The following is a 19,655-nucleotide window of genomic DNA, read 5'->3' on the forward strand; positions in this document are numbered from 1 at the left end:
CTTCCAGCTTGCTGCATCACAAGCCTCTTGGTCTGCCGCTCAAAAGTGAGATGTGGCTCCAAAGTATTTGTCATGTCAAATGAGCAAGACGTCTTCAAAACGGTCAGAATTTAAAATGACTTCTTTAGGAAGGCTGTACACGGGACACCTTAGGCCGTCTCTCCATACTTGTCAACAGAGTAACTTGTTGACATTAAATGGATTCTAAGGTTTTGAATGAAAGTCACCTATTGCCTAAGAGGAAACGTGAAATCTCTTGGAGAAACGCAGCCGTTGTTCAGTCTCTAAGTGACAGCACGATGGCCATAAAATAAAAAGAAAATGCCTCTGGTGGCACAAATTCTGACAAGCTTTTGAAGAAAAGGCCACCGCAGTCCTATTACACCAGAGAAGAAAACCGGCAAAAGCGAGAGGACAATCAGGACACTTTACGATTCTATGAGTGAATTCAAGAATATCACTCCTGCAAAGTCCCAGTGATGTCGTGAGCAGTTAGATGATCTTTCAACTAGTTTAGGAGTGACAGCACAACGTGATGTCTTATTGACCTCCTCTATGCAGAACACAGCTATCTACAGTGGAAACTAACTCACTCACTCTCTCCCGTTCAAATCAGAGCCAAATTCAATGGGACGTTACCGTGAACACTGAGCAGCTTCCTAGGTCTTCTGTATGGGAAGACAACAGGTCGACTGAAGATTGCCCAAGAGCAGGTGCTGCGTGGCGACAAGCACACTGGACAAGGAGCAAGTACGACACGGACAGGGTAAGGTGTTTCCCGCAGGCAGCAGCAGTGAGGGATAGACACGGCTTGTCAAAATGCAGTGGGCTGGCATGGATGCACCTTGCTGTGCAGCACTAACACGGTTCCCCGCCTCTCCAAGTTTGGGAATCTGTTTGTGCCAGGTCTTCTTGCAACAAGGCTGAGAATCAGTTTCCTGTCTCCTTTACGAGTCTTGTGTGTCAGAGACAACACAAGTTCTAACTTTAAATGGATGGAGATAGTTCAGATGGAAGTTCTCTCTACTAAGAGATTAGTGTGTTTTTGTTTTTTTTTTTTGACTAGGAAGGCTTAATCCAATATGCATATATTGTAGCGCTTTTACGTTCTAAGAAACACTAGTCATTAATGACCTTTAGATTGACAGTTATCTCTGAGTTGAATATTTTATTCAGGTTCATTGCAGGTTTAACACTATAGAGACTCCTTAAGTTAGAAGCCTTTACTTTGCCTATAGTAAAAATCAACCACATTCTAAAATACCTTCATATTACGGAAATGAGATTTCTGAGATCAGAGAAAAGGAGTACACGTAAGGGAGATTTTACTCAGGTAAATCATTTGTATAGAGTTGTTCTGCAAGGTACAGTGTACAGTAATAACCAGTCTCCGGAGCTTTATTTTGTTGGAATTGGTCGCCTACTAAAGGGCCTGGGCTGGATTTGTGGAACATATTAGGTGAATAACACAAGACTGGATTGTGGCAAATGCATTTTTTCCCTTGCTGTGGGGTACGCTGCATATAAGTCAGGGCACCCTGCTGGCTCCTGGTCAAATTGGTGCCCACTAGGACCCCCAGGGCTTATTCTGCCATGTTGCTTTCCAGCAGCTTTGGCAAGCTGCTTTGGGTCACAAGTCAGTGTGGATGTGTCCAGGGATGCTTCGTGCCCGCACCGGTGCCATCTGCAGTCAGTCTCACCCTCTTTCTGCAGGTCTCTTGCTGCCACGGGCATGAGGATGAGGAGGGCGTGTTTCCTGCAGCCAAAGCAGGGGTGCGGGTGGAAAGGCTCTCTCTTGTTATGGGACAGGGAGAAAGAGATTGCACCCTGGTGACAGGGTCCAGAGATGGAGTTTCCACAGAACTCCATCTTTGTCTTTTTTCCCTAACTCCAGCTTTTTCACACCAACTTTGTCCTTCACATAACATCTGGGTAAAAGGCGGTGTTCCACAGAATCATGGAATCCCAGAATGTCCTCAGTTGGAAGGGACCCACAAGGATCATCGTGTCCAACTCCTGCCCCCCGTATAGGACAACCCCGCAGTTCACAACAGGTGTCTGGGGGCGTTGTCCAGTCTCTTCTGGAATAGTGTCAGGCTTGGAGCCGTGACTGCCTCTCTGGGAAGCCTGTTCCAGTGCTCCACCACCCTCTGGGTGAAGAACCTTTTCCTAATGTCCAACCTAAACCCCCCCTGGCACATCTTCCTGCCATTCCCTCGGGTTCCGTCATTGTTGCAAAATGAGAAGAGATCGGCGCCTGCCCTTCCTCCTCCCCTTGTGAGGAAGCTGTAGATCGTGATGAGGTCTCCTCTCAGTCTCCTCTTCTCCACGATGAACAAAACAAGTGACTTTAGCTACTCCTCATATGACTTCCTCTCCAAACCCTTCACCACCTTTGTAGCCCTCTTCTGGACACACTCTAGTAGCTTAATATCTTTTTTATACCATGGCTCCCAGAACGGCACCCAGTGCTCCAGGTGAGGCCACAGCAGTGCAGAGCAGAGCGGGACAATCACCTCCCTCGCCCGGCTGGCAATGCTGTGCTTGATGCACCCCAGGACACGGCTGGCCCTCTTGGCTGCCAGGGCACGCTGTTGGCTCGTGTTCAACTTGCTGTCAACCAGAACCCCCAGATCCTTCTCCACGGAGTTGCTTTCCAGCACCTCATACCCCAGTCTGTATGTACAGTCAGGGTTGCCGTGTCCCAGGTGCAAAATCCGGCACTTGTTCTTGTTGAACTTCACGTGGTTGGTGATTGCTCAGTTCTCCAATTTGTTCAGATCCCTCTGCAGGGCCTGTCTGCTATCCAGAGTGTGAACAGCTTCCCCCAGTGTTGTGTCATCGGCAAACTTGCTAAGCAATCTCTCCAGTTCTGTGTCCAAGTCATTTATGAAGACAGGGAAGAGTGCTGGCCCTAAGATGGGTCTCTGTGGGACCCCGCTGGTGACTGGTCGCCAGCCCAACACTAGCCCATGTACTAGAACCCTTTGATCCCGGCCCGTCAGCCAGTCGCTCACCCACTGCATTGCGTGTTTATCCACCTCTATGCTGGACATCTTGTCCAGGAGAAGACTGTGAGAGACAGTGGTTGGTACTCCCTTTCAGACCCCAGCCTTTAAAACATCGAGGAGAAACTCCAAGAAACAGAGCAGATCAGAACTGTGCAACCCACGGGGATTGCCCACTTCCCACTCTTGCTGGGGTGCCTGAGACAGTTGGGAGAGAGAAGAAAGCGGTCCTTCTGCCTCCTTGAGCCAGACCTGTTGTCTCTTTGGCTCCAAATCTATGAAGCCAAGTCAGGCGAAGCCAATAACCCAAACCCAAACTGTCACGTTGCATTTTGTGGAAGTGGGGAAGGGAGACACCTAACAGATTTGCCTTCTGAATTTTAATAAATCACCTCTTGAACAGGCGAGTATGTTTTTCATCATGTCCTTAATTTTAGTTTTGGCTAGATATGCAAAATACCCTGTCTTTTCAAATGAGTTGAAAATTATGTCTCAGCATGGTGATGCTGACCTTTGATTCTTTACTAATAGTAGTGCTAACGGTACTTTATCAATTAAAGCTTTTGACTTTGAGCATTCTAGTGGGTATTTCTGCTAGTACCTCTTGCCTTACAAAAGCAGGCAGAACAGTGTTTGCTTTCTACTTCTGGGAAGTGAGTTTGTTTCCAGGGAAGGACACCTGAGTGAAATTATACCTTTCTCTTAGGATGTTGTTGTCTAAGATTTAGAAGATAAACCAACCCATAGCAAAATGGATGTCATAGGGAAGAGCGTTGATAGGGAAGAAGGGGAAATAGGCTGGAAAACACTGTCCCACGGTAGCGGGAGCTACTGGAGTATGGTAGTTACACCTATCCACCAGAGGGGCGGCTGCACCTCATCACACGTAAGTATAGGTGGACAGTGGTTTATCGTGTTTTAGGATCTAAAAAGTCAAAGCAATATGTAAGTACTTTTTATTCATTTCTAAAACCAGAAAAATAACGACCAGAGTACATATCAGGTAAGAATCTCCCTCTCACTCCCCCCGACCTCCAATCCCTCTGGCTTTTATCAAAATAAACCGTAGTGGAATACAATTGTTTTGAGAATTTATTCACTTTTACAGAAAGACACTGGTTCCAGCACTTTTCTGTAGGTGTGCAGTCCGACATTTCTGTATAGTGTCTCCCAGAAATAATACAATCTCTTTCACGCCTTCCTTTTCTCCCTCGTTTGGAATCATTGCCTTGAGTGACTCACAAGGCCTTAAAAACCCTCCAAATTAAGAGAGCCAGTATTAAAACGTAGTGACCCTCAACTTGTGCGCTTGGCTCAGCAACAGGAAGAAGAGTTGGTTACATGCAGAGCAATATTTTCAATTTGTGTCTCCTGCTGGCTCAGATTTGATTGCAGGAAGCCTGAAATGTTTAGGGGCCGAACAAATCCTTCCGTGGACCACATCCTCTGCTGACGTGGCACTTCACTTGAAGATGAAGAGCAGTGATGGTCATATCACAGCCAAAGTCAGCGGGACTTTACAGTGAGCACCTACATCTACACCTAGAGTAGAAACTAAACTAACTCTCTTGCCGAATTGGCTCAAAACGCGGTTGTAAATATTTTTCAAGTGAAAACGGGAATGTGAATAAAATGTATTCAGTACACAGCTACCTACAGTAGAAACTAACTAACTAACTAACTAACTAACTAACTAACTAACTAACTAACTTGTTAACTGACTAACTTATTAACTAACTAACAAACTCTCTCACCCTACTGGCTAAAAACCCTATTATAACTATCTGAAAATTGCCAACGGGCACGTGAAAACAAATGTGAAAGTTCTGCAGGGAGGACGAGAAGCGGTCTTCTTTCTCGGGCCCCCTGCTAGACCGTCCGTCTGAGCCAAGCGGGTGGCAGCGTGAGGGTGATGTCTTCAGCCACCTCTACAACCTGCCTTGAGAAAGGTGGGAGGGAAAAGACAGGCATTAGGCACCAGGTTGAGAGAAGAACTAGCAACTCGTGCTTTGACGTGAAAGGCAATACCCATCCAGAGTTCTCTCCTGCCGAATTGCTCAGAGCTGGGTATTAGGCTTTGGTGTTTTTCTATTAGTTATTTAGATAGCAGAAGTTTGGGAGGGTTTAAGGGAACACACGGGCTTTCGACTCAACTGCCGTCCAAATCTGTGCTTCTAGGGCCAGGCCTGGGTACAGCTGCAGCAAGAATGGAGAGTAAAACTGAACCTGAGTACAGCCGTGAGGAAGGAAGACAAAGACAAGAGGAAGAACTTTTCTACAAAGAGCGTGGTGAAATACCGACACAGGTTGCGCAGAGGGGAGGTAGATACCCCTTCCCTGGAAACATTCCAGGCCAGGCTGCACAGGGCTCTGAGCAACCTGATCTAGCTGAAGATGTCCCTGCTTGTCGCAGTGGGGTTGCACTAGATGACCTTGGAAGGTCCCTTCCAAGCCAAACTGTACTTTGATTCTATGATTCTAAGTGCAAAATGGAAACTGCCCATACTGGAGAGCTCTTTTCCTCCAGACATCCACATTCTCCCAAGGGCAGGTGATTGCTTCCTCTCTGGGACCATGTCTGGACACCACAGAACTGTTTCCTATTTTCAGAGCAGCGTGAAAATTCACAAGAGGGAGAGGAGACTCTGTTACACATGTGGGTTCCTTGGTCTTCTTACCCTGCTTGGGTTGTCTCACTTGCCCATTTCTGAGCTCCCTGTGGCCAGCGTTCGCCTTCGCTTGACTGGCGGGCCATCGCTCTCCTCTTCGCAGGAGCGTGTTCTCTTCCTGGGGGATGGAGCTTCCCCCTCCTGCGAAGAGCTTGGCAAACAACTGCCCATTCAAGAGGATTGTCAGAGAGGTACAGCCATGATCACCATGAATCAATTCTACTCTTAATCAAAGCTAGCTCATGTTACCTGCTCTGCCCAGGGGAGCTCTCCTGGGGTTCGCACTCGGGAGCCACTGCAGGCACCTGCAATGGAAATGTAGAAGATGACACCTGCCCGCTTTCCGGCTCAGCTCTAAAAGGCCGATCCCTTGAATGCGTTTTCTCAGCCCAGCTGTGCCACTTGTGCTGGGATCACCGCACAAAGAGTGATGGCCGACCTGCGTCAGCCTCGCTCTGCGCTTCTGCAAAGGTGCAGGTTGGCGGATGACCTTGCTGGTCCCTACAGTGGCAATTCCACCTTCTGAGGGCGGAGGCATTCTCTCCCGCTGTGTGTGGACCTGACGTACCTCTGCAGCTTCTCCCTCTGATCCTGGTGCCGGTGACTCCTCAACCTGTTCACCGGCACTCCCAGCCTCGGCCGGTGGCCCTGGAAGCTCAGCCTCCTCCTCCTCCTCTTCCTTAAAGAGTTCCTCCTGGTGTTCGATGAGGAACTCTACGAGCTTTGTCACCTGCATACAGTAAACCATCGGTTTCCAACCGGCTGGCTGCAAATGGGTCCACCAGCCCTTCCCACTCCTGATCCTGCCCTCTGCACAGAAAGCGGCACCTGTGGGGCTGCTCTTCCACGCAGCCCCCCCACAAGCATTTGCTGAAGAGAGGAGGCAGCCAGGCGGCTTTAAAGAGCAAAGCTGGCATGGGTCTGGAAGGCTGCAGCGGGCTGGGAAACACAGCGTACCTTCCCCGTCACCTGCATCAGCACCTCCAGGGGCAGCCCGTCCTCCTCCGGTGGGCTGAGGAGGTTGGGCCCCATGCAGATGGCCAGGTTGCTGGTGGTCATCCTGGTGACGGTGACATTGCTGCTGATCTTATCGAGCAGGCTCAGTAAGGTTTTGAGGAGGAGGAGGTTGGCCTCAGGTAACTTGCTGGCCACGCTGCGGGAACAGGAGGGCAACGTTAATAGATGAAGTAGGTGTTGTCAAGACAGGTGGCCCATGCAGATGTCAGCCAAGCCCAGCCCAGGGAAGGCTCCTTGGCCAAGCCGGCTCTACAGCAGAGGGACAGCCTTCGCTGCCATATGGGCAGCTCCCTCCCTGCCCGCCGGGCTGCTGAGAGTCCCTTTGTGGAGCCACCCCCAAGTGCTTGCAGGCAGTGCTCCAAGGAGAGAGAGAAATGCTTTTGTGTACCATTTTCCCCCCAAAATGCTGAGCCCGCAGCAGCAGTAAGAGGTGGGTGGCCAAAAGCACAGCTTGTTCAAGCAGGCTGTGGCTTTGCAGGCAGGTGTCAGGCTCTGGCAATCCCTGTGGAGCTGCCAGGCTGCTGGCCACACTTACTCTCTCAGCCCCGCCAGCCTCTCCTGCCTGCTGGTCTTCTGCAGGGCATCCATCCACTGTTGGTAAAGCTCAGAGTGGAGGAGCTTGGAGGGGATCTTGCGGAGAAAGTCCTGCAATGCCAAGGGCTGCTGGTGAGGCTGCGAGCAGTGCCGCCGGGAGCACAGGCAGCATCCCCAGCACGCTGGGTGCCGAGCAGCTCCTGGGTTTGGCCTCCTGCTCGGGCAGGTGCCCATCAGCAGCGTCAGAGCCGGGAGCTGCCGGACGCCAGGTCAGCAGGGCTCACCTTGAGGATGACGGCCAGGACGTGCACCGGCTGGCTGGCCAGGTGGACCTGAGCGCCGGTGTCCAGGGCCTCCCTGATGTCCCGGGAGGCGCGCTCGCTGGCCGCCAGCCGGAAGATCCCCTCCGTGGATGGGCCCTGCTCGTGCAGCAGAGCCAGCAGGTCCTGCAGGGCAGAGAGAGGAGGACATTGGTGGTCTGGAGACGGGCCCTGGGACAGCCCAAGCTTGCTCAGGGACGGGAGGGAGTGTGGATGGTGCGCAGCTCTCCCTGGGGCTGCACAGAGGGGTGACTGGAGTTGGGTGACGTGGAGAGGAGTGCGCTTTATTCCCAAGACTCATCTGGGATGCCTTTGCTGGAGAGACCACCTCTGCAGAGGAGGCAGCGGGGTGGGGATCCCCTGGCCAGGCTTGCTTACCTGGATGGGCTGGGGCAGCGCACCATCGTGGCTGCAGATGGCTTCCAGGGGCCGGCCGAAGAGAACCCCGGAGTGGGCAGAGCCCGATGGCCCCAGTGCCTGCGCAGCGGCAGCGGTCCCTGGCCGCAGAAAGTGCCAGGGCAGCCACCTCCTGCGGCTGCGGGTCTCACCTTCTGCCAAGGAGAAGAGAACAAAGAGAGGTGAAGTAGAATCGCCAGGCCAGCACTCCTGAACCCTCTCACAACTGTCCCGCGCCCTCAAGCCCATAGGATAGGCGTTGTGAGGGAAGGAAGGACCCCGGGGACTCAGGTCTCTCCCGCTCTAGAATAACGGGGACAGATGTGCCCCGCGGGAAGGACAGCAGTAGCCCCAGTGCAGCATGTGTGCACATCTGCAAGAGGAGGAGGGAATGGCTGTTGTCACCCATCTTCTCCCAACTCACCAGTCAACTGGCCACTTTCATCTTGGCTGCCAGAGGGGACGACAGGTGGCGACTGCTGCTCTGCATCGGCCTGCAAGAAATGTGCTGTGCTCACCCAACAGCCCTGCAGCAGAAAGGGCCCCAGCAAGCTGCATCGTGCCCTGGCCTTGTGTGAGAGGTGGGGATGGCTGAGATGTCTCTCTGTGCGATCCTCACCTTTGCCTGGCCCTCAAGCAGCCTCTCCAGGCTGCCGGCATGCAGTGGCGTGGCCTGGGCAAGCAAAAAAGAGAAGAAGGTGAGAAGCACTGCAGCTGGTGCTGGGCTGGAACAGCCTCTGGGGACAGACGCAGGAGGACACTCACAGCATTGCGGCCCCTCAGCTCCTTTAGCAGCGCCTTGAAGGAGGGCAGCCGGGTGACCTGGGCTCCCTCCACTCCTTCCGGTGGTCTGTGCATGGGGAAGGGGCAAGGAAAGAGCTGTGTGAGAACCAAGCAGCCTTTTGCCTCCCCTGCCAGCCTGGGGAGCACTTCTGAGCTGCCCCGAAGCACCCGAGTACCACTCGCGATCCGAGCGGAGAGCAGAGGCAAAGGTCCAGGTGGGGTTGGGCAGGTGTTGTGTGGACACCACTGGGTGAAGCTGCTCCAGCAGCTTTGCCCGCTCAAGAGCTGCCCACCGCCCTGGGGACAGCTCTTCCCAGCTGGGGAGCGCTGTTTCCACATTGCAGGGCGATGATACCAAGAGCATCCCCCTACGGTGTGAGCATGAGTCCCCCAGGCTTCATTGCCAGGCAGGGCTTACCCAAGGAGAGCGCTGAGCCAGAGCTCCTTCACTGCCCGGCAGCTGCAGAAAGGGAGGAGAAACAGCCTGTTGGCACAGGCGCGCACTGGCACAGCCCTGCCCCGTGGGGATGGCCGCAGAGGGACGACAAAGTCCCGTGGGGCAGGACAGAGGCTCTGCCCAGCCCTGCCGTGGGACGTGGCACCGAGACTCACCGGAAAGTGATAACACACGAGCCGCAGGGCCAGACGAGGAGGAGTGAGGTGGTGTGTTTGCCTTCCTCCTCTTCAGCGGCATCGCCGGCCGCCCCCTCGGTGCTGCCCAGCACCTGCAGCTGGCCCAGGGCCAGGCAGAGCTTTGGGCGCGGGGCGCTGCCACGTCTGCAGAGAGGAGTGGCAGGGAGTGACCTGGAGGTGTCTGAGCCCGCTGGTTCCCCTCCCCAGTCCCCCCTGCCACAGTCACGGCCATGGCTGTATCCGGCACCAGGGCGCCGGTGGCCTGGGCTGCTCCTGGGATTCCCTGCCCTGGTGCCAGGGCCAGGGCTTGGGAGGAAAGGCAGCTGGGCTCTGCAAATCTTACTGGTGCTTGGCGATGACCAGGGTGTCGCTGAAGAGGAGGAGGTCCCTCTTCCTCGTCACACGGCCCTGGGTCACCCGCACACGCTGCCGGAGCAGTGGTTCGCCTGATGCCGGGATGGGCACGCACTGCTGCACGGGCTCAGGGTCATCCCTGCAGAGCAAACGGGGTCGGGCATGAGAAAATGGGCTGCTGCGAGGTCCAGATGCTCTGGCTTGCCTCCGAGCTGTGCATGGGAGGAGCCTACCTGGAGCCACGGCAGCAGTTCACTTGTCCCATCCCGACGAGCCAAGGAGAAGCCTCCTGGAGGACACACTGGCTCACGACAGGGCTCGGACAGTTGGCCAAACTCCGCCCAAGTGTGTCCCAGTGCCGAGTGGCGCTGCTGGGCAAGAGCCTGGCTCCTGCCCGGGACAGTCCGTGTTGGCACAGAGCCGTTGCCAGGACACCGCGGGGTTAACCCAGCACTCCATTCTAATGACCTCAGTGGTGGGGGAGGGGCACTGGGGGCTCTCCCCAGTACGCCCATGTCTCTCTGGGACTGGGAGCCCAGACCTGGGCACAGCACTTCAGGCCTGGGCTCAGCAGCGCTGAGCAGAGGGGAAGGGTCACCTCCCTCCAGCTGCTGGCAATGCTCTGCCTCGTGCAGCCCAGGGTACCACTCGCTGCCGCCTTTGGCCAAGGGCACCTTGCTGGCTCCTGCTCAACTTGCTGTCCACCAGGAGCCCAGGACCTTTTGTGCCACGCTCTTTACCAGCAACTTTGCCAAGCTGCCTTGGGCCTGAGGTCTGTGTGGATGTGTCCCAGGATGCTTCATGCCCATACTGTTGCTATCTGCAGTCAGGTCCACACTCTTTGTGCAGGTGTCCTGGCGCCATTGCTGTGAGGATGAGGAGGACATGTTTCCTCCAGCCAAAGCGTTGTTGAAGGTGGAAAGGTTCTCTCATGTTATGGTACAGAGAGAAACAGGATTCACTCTGGTGACACATTCTCTTTTACTCCAAAATTTAAAGCTGTAATAGGAACAGCAGCTGCACAGTTGCCTTCTTCAGTGAGCAGCTATCTGCAGAACAATGCTTGCTCCTCATGCAATGTATATTTGCAGTGGTACATGTCTGAAGAAGGATATATGGGATGCCTGAAAACGTGAGACAGGGAAGCACACACATTTTATCTTTGCATCTGCCACTGGCATTTTAGAACTCTTTCTGGGCACCCTTTTCTACCCTTCCTTCCCATCAGTCCTTTGGCATGTATTGTGCTTCAAAGCACTTCATGCTGCAGGAGAGAGGCAACATCACAGTGAGGTCCCAGGCACAAGTCTAGACCTTCTTGTCACTCAACTGCTGAGCACTGGGCCACTGGGAATGCAATGGAGATCAAAGGCATAGGAAGGTCATTCTTGGAGTCTGGTTGGTTTCAGAGCAGACTGGTGACTGATTTGGTCAAGCTACTCAGAGCTCAGAAATTCAAGACAGTTGATGGAAATAGAAGGCAAAATTCAAGGGTAGAAAGCTGAGTTAAAAAGCCTGATGATTTGAGTATTCAAGGATTCCAAAAGGAATGTTTTCCCCCATCAGCATAAAAACCCAGTGGAGACGTGATACCTCAATGTTATGGCTACTAAAACAAAAGGAGAAAAGGGTAACTCAAGTTTGGGAATCCAGCATGGTTTGAATTGTGTATGGTTGCAGTGGAGACTGAGTTTTGGGATCCTTCCAGGAGCTCTGGTTAGTATGATTGGGATGGGGCAATGTTTTTGCATCACTGTAATGTTATTTATAACTGCAAGGGTACCTTACCTTAAGACTAGGAAGACTGAAGAAAATAGTGGCTAATGGTGACTTCAGAAGGCAGTGATACAAAGAAGGAAAATCCTGAGACACATAAAATGATGTAAGATTCAGGGCTTTCCTGGAAAATAGTAGAAACAACAGTGAACATACAGATTCAAAAGCAGTGGAGAAGGAAATCCTTGAGACAACAGAAATGTCCCCAAATCCCCAAACCTATTACTTGTACTATAAAACCAGCACAAAAATATTGAATATTGCTGCTTCTATAAATGATGAGTTTGAGTTTATTGGTGAATTTTATCTGAGGACATTGGACACTTCAATTTTCTCTCTATTTTCACTCTGTTATCACTATTGAAGCAATAAGAACTTCAGTCAAAGGCTCATTGTACTGGCCATCAGATAAACAAGACACAGAAAAGACAACCGCTCTCCAGAGATGTCTCTTTAATCTGATTCACTTCAGATTATTTTTTCACTCTGCCTGCATAGGCTAAAGTTAAAAAATACCTAAACCCTTTGAACAATTTTATAACATTTTTAAAGTCGTGTTTTTTTCCTCAGGATTTAAATTGGAGGGTTATTATTTTTTCTTGATGTAATTTAAAAAATGATGTGGAAGATGGATATTTTGTGTTTGCCTTCTTCCTTTTCATTTTGGCTACTGAGAGTGGTATTCTAAATGCTTTCTAAGTGATTTTTCGCTGTTGTGTTCTCTTTTTGACTTTTTTCCCTTCCATTTTTCACATGTACTGCTCTATAACTTTTTCTGCATATTATCAGTTTCTGAAATATTCCTGAGACAGATTTAAATGTCATTTTTGCCAGATTTTCCTAAGGAGGGGAAAAAAAAAAAAAAAAACAACCAAAAAAACCTGAAAAATAAGCAGTGATTCCAGATGTCCGTGATTTTTCAGATAAAAGAAGTCCTTATTTCCTCATGCAACAGACTTGGACTAATGCTCTGTAAAGGGCAACCCAACCTCCTGTTCAGAGAGACTTTCTCCTAGTGTTTGAAAGGTCTGATTTGCGTGATGACTGGAACTGTGAATTGCAGTTGTTGTCTAGGATTGTACATCTGGTGGGTAAGCTAGTTATCCTTGAATGTTGTAGATAAGAGGCATGTTGAACTTTCCTTGGCACTGTGAGAAGTCTCAAGTTTGAGTTTCATAGATAGTGTTCATAACTTCAGCAGCCCATGTTGCTGAAGAGACATGATTTTGTGGCATTATGTGGACAATTTTAAAGTACGTTATCAAACAAATGTTTATTAAATAGATTTAAAAGGAGCTTAGATGTAAAGGAAATATCAATCAGTTTTTTGTAAAGTTACCTGAGGATTTTGAATGAAATTCTCATTGCAAAGGAGCTGAATGGATATTTTCAAGAGTTCCTGTCTTTCCTCAGCATGGAAGCCTTTGGGACATTTAGGAAGCAATAAAATTCTCAAAAAAACCTTGACATTAACAGGAGAACTGCTGTTGAAGACAATTTTGTCTGAGATTACTTCCTCAGTGCTTTTCCTCAGTTTCTGTATTCACATGTTGAATCTTACCTTCTTGTTTTGTATGTGGAAACCCATGCTTAAACACACCATGTCTGACAAAACTGGTTTAAAGAAAAATCACTCCTTTACACAAATATTTCTAGCAATATTAAAGCTAGATATTTTCAGGTTCTGAGACACAGAATTTCCCTTTCTTAACTAACGTGTCCAATTTATTATTTTTCACATATTTCCGCAACTCTGGAAGCAGACAGAGTTTGAATTGTGCTGTGTATTTTGTCCATCAAATTTTGCTGATTCTGGAGCTTTGTATGACCTTGCCATGAACATTTATATTTTAGGGGTTTAATCAAGCTAAACCTGACCTTCCAACCTTTTGATGAATACTTCATTGCTATTAATTATTTTGCTATATAGTAAGAAATATTACTTTTTACATCTAAGATGCCAACAGGCATCTAAGTTTCTGTCACAATATATATTTGTCAATATACTGATAATATCACCAAAATTTCCAGTGTTTTACTTAGTTTTGGGATCGAAAGTGTTTATTAAAATCAATAATTCCAGAGACATTTGTAGAAGCAAGTGAGTTGTGCTATTTAATGCTACATTTTTAATTATGACCCTTTTCATAACTGCAGATTGCAGAGTCTCAGAAATAAAAGAAGTGAGAAATGCTTGGGAAAACATAGAAATTCACATTTGCTATCATCAAGTTCCTAGAAGCATGATCTTTGCCGATTTCCTCCCTGTGGAAAAAATGAGGCACCCCTCAGTGTCTAGATGGAAGATGGAAAAATAGTTTATGTGCTGGTTTCAGACCAGCTGATTCCTTTCTCATCCAGCATGAATAATGAGGATTATCTCCATGAGAAGGTAGGACTACAATGCCTGAGAAGGAGCTGTGATATGTCAGCTTGGCTGCTTCTTCCTGGAGAAGGCAATGAGTTCTTCGCTGTTCTGCAGGAGATAGTGGTAGGGTCTGATAGATGTTTATGCTATATCAAAGGCACGAAATAATTGCTTTTGTTAAGCCACTTCTGATTTTAATTTTTGCATTCCTCTTCATTTCCCACTTCAGAACACAACTAGGCTTGAGCTAAAAAAGGCGAAGAAAAGGAAAGAAAAACCCTACAGGATAAATCCTTACAAGATAGCTTTTTTCACTTTTGCACTTTTTGTGAAATACCACTTGATATATATATATATATTTTTGAATGAACGTACAAGGCTAGAAGCTCAATTCATAAATCTCACAAACATCTTAGCAATTGCATCCAAGTTGGCAATACTGGAACTTTTCTGAGACTTTCTCATAAGTCAAAGGAGTAAAAAAAATAAACCCCAGCAAAAGCCCCCAAGCTTCTGCTATTTTTACCTACTACACTTGCCAATAACCCTCATCTACTTTTCTCCTTTTTTTCCATCTAAGTCCAAATTCAGAAGGAAAAGGCCATGGTCATTGGATCAATGGTGGAGCTGTGGAGATGGGAACTTTCCAGTACATCACAGAATATCATGTGTGCAGCTGTGAAGCTGTCACCTCCGCATTACAGCTCTCCATATGTTGATATGTTCAGAATTTGGCCCACTAATCACTGGAGTTACTGGTAACAGTCTACCTTGGAACTATTCTAACTCATGTACCTTTTGCTGTAAAACAACTTTGTATTCATTCCTGAATCCTATTGCTGCCTTTCCAGAGTAAGCACATCTATTTTTCTAGCTATTTGGCCTACAAGGTCGTAAAACAAAAGGAGAAGAGGTGCAGTCATTTCAGCTAACGCATAATAACACACAACTGCAATATGTTAGTTTCCTTTCTGACTATGCCAGCAGTGACCAGTTGTGGCGGAATAACCCATTTGTAGCATCAGAATCCTCAAAAATGGTAATCAGATGTTTAAAGTGACTCAATGAAGGAATAAATCACGGAAGAGGAAAGAACGGGAAAAGTGAAGAAGCCTAGCAGCTGTGATTAAAGTATAATCTTGGCTTCTGACAGGCAAGATATGTGCTGCATTCAGAATTTCAAGACTGCCTGGCAGACCTGATGGTGGAACTGTCTGAGGAGTAGTAGAATGGTGAGGTGCTACAAGGAAATGCTGGCGTCAGTGGGAAAACCCTAATGCTTTTACTCTTTCAGGGACTCTCACAGACTGGAGGCTATGAGCAGATTAAGCCCAAGACGTGAAAACTTAATTCCCAACAGCTTTGTGCATGTGAAGCAGTGATCTATCTTTTAATAGCCCTTTGGAATGTGGTACAGATATTTGGTTTTACAGATGATTGTTTTAGTAAAACTGATGTTCAAGAGAGGAGATCTGACTTTGCTTGTTAGCCAAAGATCAGTCAGTAGGGGGTAAACAAACTAAAGCAGAATGAAAAAGTAAAAGAAAAGGTGAACAAGTGAGAGAAAATATTAATAAAGCATATTTCTCTCCACAATTACTGTCTTAGGTCATTCACTCCTGTGGGTAATTTTTTCTTTTTCTTTTCTTAAGTCTTTTCTCTCTATCTCCTTCTTGGCTTTCTTTTTTTTTTTTTTTTTTTTTTAATTACATATACACAGAGTGGATGTTGGAAAGAATAACAAACAAAATACAGGAAAACAAATGATCACCTATCCTGCCGTTATTAAAGACTCATTTTCAACTCAAGGGTATTCCTCTCTTGTTTTGGTCACTAAATGTTTACAGGAGAGGGAAAATCTTGAGGCAAATGGAACATTTCAACAAGCAAATATCACAAAGCCATAGAAACCCTCAAAATACACATTGCTTAGTTTGCAGTGTGCAGTACTAAACTATAGCTCTTCAAATTAATATCTTTAGAGTAAACAAAGAATGATCTGAGTAATTGACATCTAAAAAATTGTCCGCTATTCCGTGCTGTCAGGAATCATTTCTGGAGATATGAAGCTGGGAAACACAGAAAAGAGAAGTAGAAGGAAGGACTGCACTGTAATAAATCACCACTGAATGCCATCATCCTTCATTCCTTCTCAGTGAAACAGCTGTGGATATTTCCCATATCAGAAATTATTAACAATCTTTTCTTTATTTAAATCATAGTTCTAGTTTGTAGCATAGTTTCAGCTGTTAGGTTGCCTGATTAGGTGCAACTAAAATAAAAACATTTGCTCTCTCACTGCAACTAGATGGAAGTTTTCTACTGGCAGCCTGTGGTTTCTAAAAGTGCTTAGATCTAAAATACACTGGGCCAGATTCAATATGTGTCATATTTAAGATAGACTGACTCTGTCATCCCAAAATCAAACAGTGGAGAAGATATTCATGGTTGTAATATACTGAAACCTCAGTTATTGGGATAAAGATTTGAACTGCTAAGCCCCAAATGGTCACATATCTCTAGAGCCTGTGGTGACCAGGGCATGAAGTTGCTGTTGTGAGAGGTGTGTCTGGATCCATTTCTCTAAGAGCATTCCCCCCTCTACCCTCCACCTCTAGGCAGTATTTCTGCTGGCACAGAGCAGATTCTTATTCTTTAGCATCAGTTCATTAAAAAAGCATTTATACATAGCTTAACCTCATAAACCACTGGGACCTGATTTGCTTTTGAGACCTTGCCCTATACGCTGTTGACAGTGCTGCGGGTTGGAGATGAAACTGCTAATACAGCAGGATTCATGTTCACCCCATCCTCCTACAGGGGCTTGGCAGAGATATTCGGGGCTTTAACTGTGCCCTCTCAGCAAAGAGAAGCTCTTTGTAGAGGCTGCCCACATTGCTCAGGTGGTCACTTCTCTTCTGCAGAAAAATTAAGATTGAATGGAAGCTTTCCAACTGGACCACCTTATCTTATACACGGATTTCAAAATACATGTCATAACATTTTAAATATAACAGCTGAGTATTCCAAGTAATGGTATGCAAGATATACAGAAATATATAAAGATACTGAACTTGGCATGAGATTTTGCTGAAATACTTTAGCTGAAAATAGACTTTGCAATATACAGACGTGACATATATGCTTTTTCAGCTAAAGAGGGAAGATGCTGGCTATACTAGTGGCTTCGCTTTGTGGGATGTGTAAGGAAATCCATGATTTCAGTCTCCCAATTGTACAGATAAGTGGAAAGTTTTAAGTAAGACAAACAAATGAAACCTTTTCATTCCATTCTGGATACCACATTAAAGTACAGTAACTTCAAATAATGGGTTCATAAAAAAACCATCAGCTGTTTCTCATGTAGTTCTAAGCATCTAATTACTATGGGGTTATAAATCTGCAGACAGTGGAGGTTCCTTTTATGGAGTAGTCTTTCAGCTCAAATGGTTATGGACAGATCAATATATTTGTCATGAATAATCTCTTTTATAACTTGTGCAAATGTGACTTAGCAGTTTTGACAGAAATGGAGCCAAGTGGTGCTTTATAGATTTCAACAATCTTGCAGCTGGTTCAATGAGGTGAAACCTGTAACTAACCTCTTGAGTAGTGAGAGCAATAACAAAAGGAAATAAAGAAAAAAAAAATAGTAAAGTGTAGCTTGGGTTTTTGGCAGATTTTTGTATTCAATGTATTTCTGTTACAAGAAAGATGTGGTGGAAGCAATATTCACATAACATTTTGTAATCTGGTAGCTTTTCTTACAAAAAAGCTACAATGAAGCTACAAAACTCCTGTTTTCATCCATCATTGTGCCAGAACTACTGTGTAATAGCAGTGACATTTGTTCCATCTTTGAGACTTAAAATGTGGGTTGCTTCACAAATGCCTTAAAAAAGTGAATGAAGAAACTGAGTACAGTTTCTGAAGAAATAGGAATTCAATACCTCATCTGGCACAGGGCTGAGTTTCTGCGCTCTCACTGAAGTCAGAAGGAGCGGAGGATACAAACATACAAACATCTTACAGCAATTAATGGCTTATGCACTATTGTCAGAAAGATGTTTAACTGTGGAGAGATTGCATGTTCTTCTATTATTGTTTCAAGTTTCTTTGTTGTCTAGCAGAAGCCCCTATCTTAAAAAAGGTCCTCTCCATCACCATACAGTGCACAGGAGGTATTAGGTATGTAAGACAGAAATTAAGAAGAGCAAGGTGTTCAATGAAGAAAACAAGCTAGATAGAATGACAATAAAGGAGAAAAATCATGAAACTTAAGTGTTTTGGTGAATACAAGAAACTGTGCTGCAAAATAAGACAAATCATAACAGTCAGTAAAATAGATCTTTTGTCTTGCTTGTAGGTACTTCTGGTTCAAATCGTGTTATTCCCTGTTTACACGTATTTCCTACAGTCTTACACTGATAAATCACCAAAGTCCTGGATAATTTTATGAAAGTATCTTAACTTTTTCTAGTGGCACTTTTTTTCAAGGTGCACAAGTAATTACATAGTGTTTAGGCCAAAGGGAACAAACCTGTAGCTCAGAGCTCTGAACATAAGATGCTGGAATCTGAGACTCAAAATCCTTCTTACAGTACGGCTGAAATTATTTCTGTAGTTTGGGGCAGTTCCAGTAGGGAAATCCACCTGAAAACAGCCAATGAGAAGAGCTGAAGATCTGCATTCAGATATCACCTCTAAGTCAGAGATATTTGCAGATATCAGTCTGCAGTAAGCAGCCAGCAGTCACCAGACGTTTCCATATACCTCCCATATTTCAACTGGATAGGCTAACTGGAGTATGGTTATTTTTCAATATTTATTATTATGATATCATTTTATATTATTATTAGATGTGATTATTTAGACTTGAAATGTATTGATTTTTGGTGGATGTTTCACAGAATCACAGAATGTTAGGTATTGGAAAGGACCTCGAAAGATCATCTAGTCCAATCCTCCTGCCAGAGCGGGGACACCTAGATGAGGTTAGACAGGAAGTCGTCCAGGCTGGTTTTGAATGTCTCCAGAGAAGGAGACTCCACAACCTCCCTGGGCAGCCTGTGGGTCTGGCAGCGCCGTGCTCTGGCACAGCAGGACTGTAGTGACTGAGCTGCCTGTCCCTGCCCAGGCAGATCCCCGTGCGCCCCAGCTGATCCCAGTGACATGAGTTGGCCGGTGTGATGCTCTTGCCGGTGGGCCAGCGTGAGTGGCAGGGAGGGGCCAACTACCCCAGCCAGGGTATTTCTGAAGCTGCTGTGACTGGGACTAGTGTCTCCTGTGAAGCCCCATATCCCTTTCTCAGGCTGTGGAATCAATAAATGTTTCAGGTAGTATACAAATTTATTTTAGGCTGTTCTAATGAAAGCTGGAATATGATCCCTTGCAATCCACATGGACCAAAATATTCTCCGAGCTCTCACCATGGATACAGAGTTTCAAGCTGAACTTTTTTGTTCTGGAATCAGTATAAAATATTTTCCATTAAGATTTTGTAAATTACATTCTAGTTAAATATGTTTAGAGAATGGTGCTATTGCATTTATTGAATTTTGTGAATTATATGAATGTGATACTGTTACAGAAAGAAAAAAGCCCATTGCCAAAATTACTAAGCACCTAAATTTCAGTGTAAAAAAATATGCCTCCTCCTTTCTGCACAGTAATAATCTCTCATTTTGTCACTGATGGATATTTTGGTTGGCAATGAAATACAAGTGTTTCTTGCTGCTCACTAGCAAAAAGCTTGGATACTGCAAGCCCATTTACAAAAGTACAACTTTAAAGATGT

The sequence above is a fragment of the Columba livia genome, chromosome 1, assembly GCF_036013475.1.
Source record: "Columba livia isolate bColLiv1 breed racing homer chromosome 1, bColLiv1.pat.W.v2, whole genome shotgun sequence".
NCBI lineage: Eukaryota > Metazoa > Chordata > Aves > Columbiformes > Columbidae > Columba > Columba livia.